This window comes from Sinocyclocheilus anshuiensis, unplaced genomic scaffold (assembly GCF_001515605.1).
Source record: "Sinocyclocheilus anshuiensis isolate Anshui unplaced genomic scaffold, SAMN03320099.WGS_v1.1 scaffold1393, whole genome shotgun sequence".
Lineage (NCBI taxonomy): Eukaryota > Metazoa > Chordata > Actinopteri > Cypriniformes > Cyprinidae > Sinocyclocheilus > Sinocyclocheilus anshuiensis.
Genome location: NW_015548343.1, coordinates 1254740 through 1260579, shown reverse-complemented (window position 1 = coordinate 1260579; position 5840 = coordinate 1254740). Strand labels below are relative to the sequence as shown.

General features: G+C 37.4%; 1 protein-coding gene across 1 annotated transcript in view; it reads left to right on the top strand.

Moving 5' to 3' along the window:
• Positions 1–5840, top strand: part of LOC107656600 (nuclear factor of activated T-cells, cytoplasmic 1-like) — a 42692-nt gene that overhangs the window by 19183 nt on the left and 17669 nt on the right. The gene's annotated exons all lie outside the window — the stretch shown is intronic.

Here is a 5840-nt window from a genome sequence, read left to right as displayed (position 1 = left end):
AAAAATCATTTATTCACACCCAAAACAAAAAAAAAAAATATCTTGAAAAATTTTTTTTTTTTTTTTTTTTGTCCATACAGCGAAAGTCAACAGGGTCCAATGTTGTTTTGGACTCTGAATGATGTTCATCATAACATTGAGACATTCTTCAAAATATAAGTCATACAGGTTTGGAACGACATGAGGGTGAGTAAATGACAACACCTTTTTAATTTTTTGGTGAACTGTCCCTTTTAATATTAAAGGGATAGTTCACCTAAAAATTAAAATTCTGTCATCATTTACTTACTGTCAAGTAGTTACAAACCTGTATGAGTGTCTTTCTTCTGCTGAACACACATATACACACACACACACACACAGAAAAAAAAACAAATATTCTGAATAATGTTGGTAACCAGTTGAAGGTAGCAGAATTTTCATTTTTGGGTGAACTATCCCTTTAAACTTTAATGTGTAAATCATTGCGGAACTGGCGGCTTTCTAAGTGATCAGAATTTTTCACCAAAATTTGTGATCAAAGGCCATATCTAGAGACCAGAATATCATAGAGACTCGGGGTGGGCATTTTTGACTTGGACCATTATTGCAACCACTCTAGCAACCACATAGAAATGTCTGAAAACCAATCTGAATGTCTTAGCAATTGCATAGCAACACCCTGGCAAGCATTCGTTAGCGGCAGATTTTATACATGTAACCACCAGTGGCGGCTCAAGGGTTTTAAAATAGAGGAGGCACACTAATTGTATTGGTCTGGGATCCCTGCCGATTATTATTATTATTATTATTATTATTATTTGCTTAACCACTTTAAATTAGCTTTTTGGTTGCTTTTAGTCAGAAAACGTAAAGAAAACGACACACATACAGCAAGATAATATAATTTCACTTACCTGGCCAATCACTTGAAGCAAACATCCATCCTTTCTTAAAAGTCTGTGATAAAAGAGAGCTGCCTGTTGCACCTTTTAATTAAGCCGACTGCTGTAGCCTATATCCAGCTTAGGCTGTTTTCCCTTTTTTTAAATTTGTATATATACTGTTTGAATGACAGCTTGGTAAATCTGTTGGCAATCAAATATTCAATTTTGCTACTCATCATAAGTACTTGGTACATTATCAGCGCAGCAGCAGACGTTCAAACTAATGTCATGTCATTTACGTCTCTATGATGATTGGTTGATATCAGAAGGGAGGATAGCCTCCCTTATGAGGTTTCTTTTCTCAACACTCCTCAGCGCTGAAAGTGAACACTCGATGGTGATTGGCTAATTTTTTTTACCAACGGAGGCACGAGAGCTCAGCGTCTCCCCCGGCCTCCCCCTACGCTACTCTGTCATTAGCGGATGTAATTACATCAGCAGATGCGGCGCTTTCACGTTATGGTATTACAACTGTGAAATTACAAACAAAATATACACATTCTGAGACATGAACTGAAATGAATTGTGAATTTTATTAACATTAAATCGTCCTCCTCCCATTTTCACCTCAAAATTATGGGGAAGCTGTGCCTCCCCTGCCTCCCCCGACGAGCCGCCACTGGTAACCACATGTAAAATCTAGTTAAAGTTTAGTATTTGAAATATGTCAGGTTGACCTTGGCTTTCAAGAAAAATAGCTCATGATATTTATTGGTAATAGACTTGTTTGCTTCTCACTGAGCAAGTATTCTGATATGATGTGGTCAGTGGCTGAGTCGTAGGCAAGAGGATTTTCTTTGTCATGATGTACAGTGTGTCCTCATCAGTTCTCCAGCTCGGAGAGCAGGCAGGTATTCCACTCTCATGGCTCAGTCAGAGTAGAGAAGAGGGCTATTATGACCACAGGCTCCACAGTCCTGCACTAGCACTTAGAGACGTCCCACTGGAGGGAAGGCTCAGAGAAAAGATTGAACCTTTGCAGAGAGAAAGCGCAAAATAAGGGAGGATGGGGAACAGAGTGATGCTACTTACAAAGAATTAGAGCTGCAGTGACTAATCAATAATAATGGATTTGTTATTAAGTAAAACTTGTAGTTTTTTACTGAGCTTGTTGCAGTGCATTCTGGGACTGTCTTCTCTGCGAAGGCCATGTCATGCTGCCGTATTAATTGGATAGGATTGAAATTGATTCATCAGTTGAATACAGTGTTTCTTTAGTTAATCAGACATTCCACATCTTTCCCAACAATGTGCAAATTGACGTTTATATAATTGATGCTATATATTGTATGAAAACAATGGTCTAAAAGCAACATAATCATTAGTGTAACTGTATAAAATGTATTAAAGGGGTCATATGATGCTGCTAAAAGAACATTATTTTGTGTATTTGGTGTAATGAAATGTGTTTATGCGGTTTAAAGTTCAAAAAACACATTATTTTCCACATACTGTACATGATTGTTTCTCCTCTATGCCCCGCCTTTTTGAAACGCATCGATTTTTACAAAGCTCATCGGTCTGAAAAAGCGAGGTGTGCTGGATGCGAGGAATGAGCGGCAACCACATGTGACGACCCCGGGCTGAACTCCGCTTCGTCCACGGTGAAAGTTCATGTATTCCCTCAGTGACCAGCACAGTCAGCTCTAGGCATGACGAAGCAGATATCGTTCTCTTTTGGAAGACCAAACAAAGTAGTTTCGCTTTCACAACGAAGCACACAGCGCCTTCATGACATGGCTGCAGTGTCAACAATACTACAGTGAGAATAAAAGTTACGCCTTCTTTCTTTGCGTGAACATTTGGGCGGCGTTATGCAAATCTTCCCACATAGTGAGGTAGATATGTGGGGGCGTGTTAGAACGAGCCGTTTTAGGTAGGTGTGGCTGACTCTGATCTTTTATAAAGAATATCTCTTTGGATTTAAGACTTTAGTCTTTGCAACTTTACAGATTTTCTTTATGTACCAAGAGCTTGTAACACTGCAAAGAGAAAGGAAAAATTGAAATCGCATCATATGACCCCTTTAAAAATAAAAATAAATGTTAACATTTATTTTGTATTTTTTTTACTCTAGAGTCTAGACTATTATACAATATCTAGCATACATCAAATGTACTTTAATTTGCATGTATATTTAATTTGAGTTTCAAAATATTTGTTTCTTGCAGTCCTACAAAGAGCTGAGCTTGAGAGGAAAGTCTAGAGTAGAGATCTGAAAAAAAAAAAAAAACTCATCTTGCTGTCTCTCCCATCCATAATTCGAGGCCACATCTAAGTGGTGGCGTCACACAAAAGAGATTGTATTAGGTTGAAATAGTATCACTTATGGAGACAGACAGTGATTTTGGTCAATTTAACTCTCTCTCTTCTGTTTATTTGAACTTTTTTACTGATAAATTGTCATTTTGATATTTCTCCTACATCTAAAAGTTTGGGGTTGGTAAGATTTTTAAATGTTTTTGAAAGAAATCAAGTATTTATTTGATCAAAATACAGGAAAAACAGCAATATTGTACACTGTTATTACAATTTAATATTTTAAAATGTTATTTACTGCTGTAATGCCAAAGCTGAATTTTCAGCAGTCATTACTCCAGTCACATGATCCTTCAGAAATCATTCAAAAATACAATTATTTGGTGCTCAAGAAGCATTTCTTATTATTTTATTTTGGATACCGTGTTTTTTTTTTTAAAGGATTATTTAATAAATAGAAAATTCAAAAGAACAGCATTTATTTGATATAGAAATCTTGTGACATTATGTCTTTACTGTCACTTTTTGATCAATTTGATGCACCCTTGCTGAATAAAGGTATTCATTTCTTTCCAGAAAAAAAACTTAATGACTCAAACTTTTGAATTGTAATGTATATGTCATTTATAAAAATGAGGAGTAAAATCGCTGTAGATGGAAAAATGTAACCATAATATATTTGTCCACTGACTCCGCATACGCCAGTGGTGCTAACTCCTTGGAACTGATCTGAAAAAGAGCAGGACCAAAAGAGACAGAGAGAAGGAGACAGTGGGAATGGAGGTTCCCTCTAGCATCACATTACCTTCCAGCAGTAATGACAGACCGTTACACCACATCACAGACTGCAGCGCAACTAGCCAGGGATGCCCTCACTGTCTGCCCACGAAAACTAGACCCCACTGTCTAAGCTTTCTTTTAAAATGCAATCAAAATAGTCTCAGCATTCCATCTTTAAAGTCTGAATAATATGTCTGGAATAGTTTGCGAACCTCCAATGGAAAATTACCCCCGATGCCAGCGTCATCGCAATCAGACGTTACTCCAGTATTGTTAGCACGCCTCTAAATCTGATGCTATTCTGATCTATTCATCGCATATGCTGTTGAGTAACTTTATAAGAACCTGACAAGTCATTTGTCTTGAAATTTGACCAGCAATTTGTCTGACTTGAAGCTTGGGACCTCATATAAATATTTCAAAGAGGTGAGAACAATACATTTGATCTTTCTCAGTGGTATAAATAAAGCACTCAATGTCTAGGAATACAGTCTTCAGGGTCTACTGGAGCATATTTGTCATAGAAAATTAGCATGGAAAACCAATACAGTCTTTTCCACCGCATTCTGTTTAAACCCAGGAGCATCATCAATGTGAAATGTATGATAGTAATATGCAATTATGTAAAATTACGACAGCAGACGAGCCAATGGAAAGTTTAAAAAGATGTGTCATCTATTGTTTTAAATAAAATTAGAAGAATTTCCCTTCTTTCTTCTGCTTGCTTTCCTCTATTTTATTCTGTCTTAGACACATTGATGCTTTATATTTTCATGTGTGCGTCTGTGGTTTGCCCTAGCGGGTCGCTGCTGTGACCGAACTACCCTGCGGTTTTCTCCTGCTTTTACGGCCTAAGTAAAAAGCGTCTTTTCAGTGCTGTCTTAACTAAAAATAGCAAACGAAACCTTAATATGTCTTTTGTTCCCGAACGTTTGTGTGGGAAAGCCTGTTTGCATTGAGAAACCGGTGGCTGAAAATAGTTAAATAAAACTTTTTATAATAAGGAGAAAATAAGCCAGAGATTGGCGATCGAGAGAAAGGACAGATGAGAGTCTGTGACGCTCTTTAGCCTATATATAAAATATCATGACAGGCTAAATAGGAAAACCATGGGGAAATATTCTTTTAGTATTAGCCATGTTACATATTGGCATATTAAGTGACACTAATTTGCACCAAAAATTCATAAAAGCAACAAAATACATCTTTCTCCTACATTTTATCTTTTGTTTTCCTCCCTTTAAAACTTGATACATCTATTTATCTATACTAACTATGCATAGTTGTATGTTTAATTTTCATGTAAATAAAATATCATGATGATTATTATTGATTTTCTTTATTTTGTCTTAACTAAAAATAGCAAACGAAACCTTAATATGTCTTTTGTTCCCGAACGTTTGTGTGGGAAAGCCTGTTTGCTCTGAGAAACCGGAGGCTGAAAATAGTTAAATAAAACTTTTTATAATAAGGAGAAAATAAGCCAGAGATTGGCGATCGAGAGAAAGGACAGATGAGAGTCTGTGACGCATAAGCACGCCCCACGCTCTTTAGCCAAACAGCCGCTGCTCATTATCTGAAGCAGAGTTTACCAGGCCTTTTATTGGACCCTTCAGACACTATTTGTCATGAGTTGCGAGATTCCACAAGGGGCTGATGTAAGCGACTGGTCCCCCCCATAGCAAAAGCACGTCACACGCACACACTTCTTGGCTCTGGTAAGATCATTAGGATTGCATCAGCCCCCCATCTGCCCAAGCGGGTCAGAGGCAGACAGGACATGATGTAATCGCAAGGCTGACTGCAGTATAGCGATAGCTCTAGAAAGACTTTTGGGATCTCTGCCTTTTTAATGTTATACTGAGGTTGTCTGCG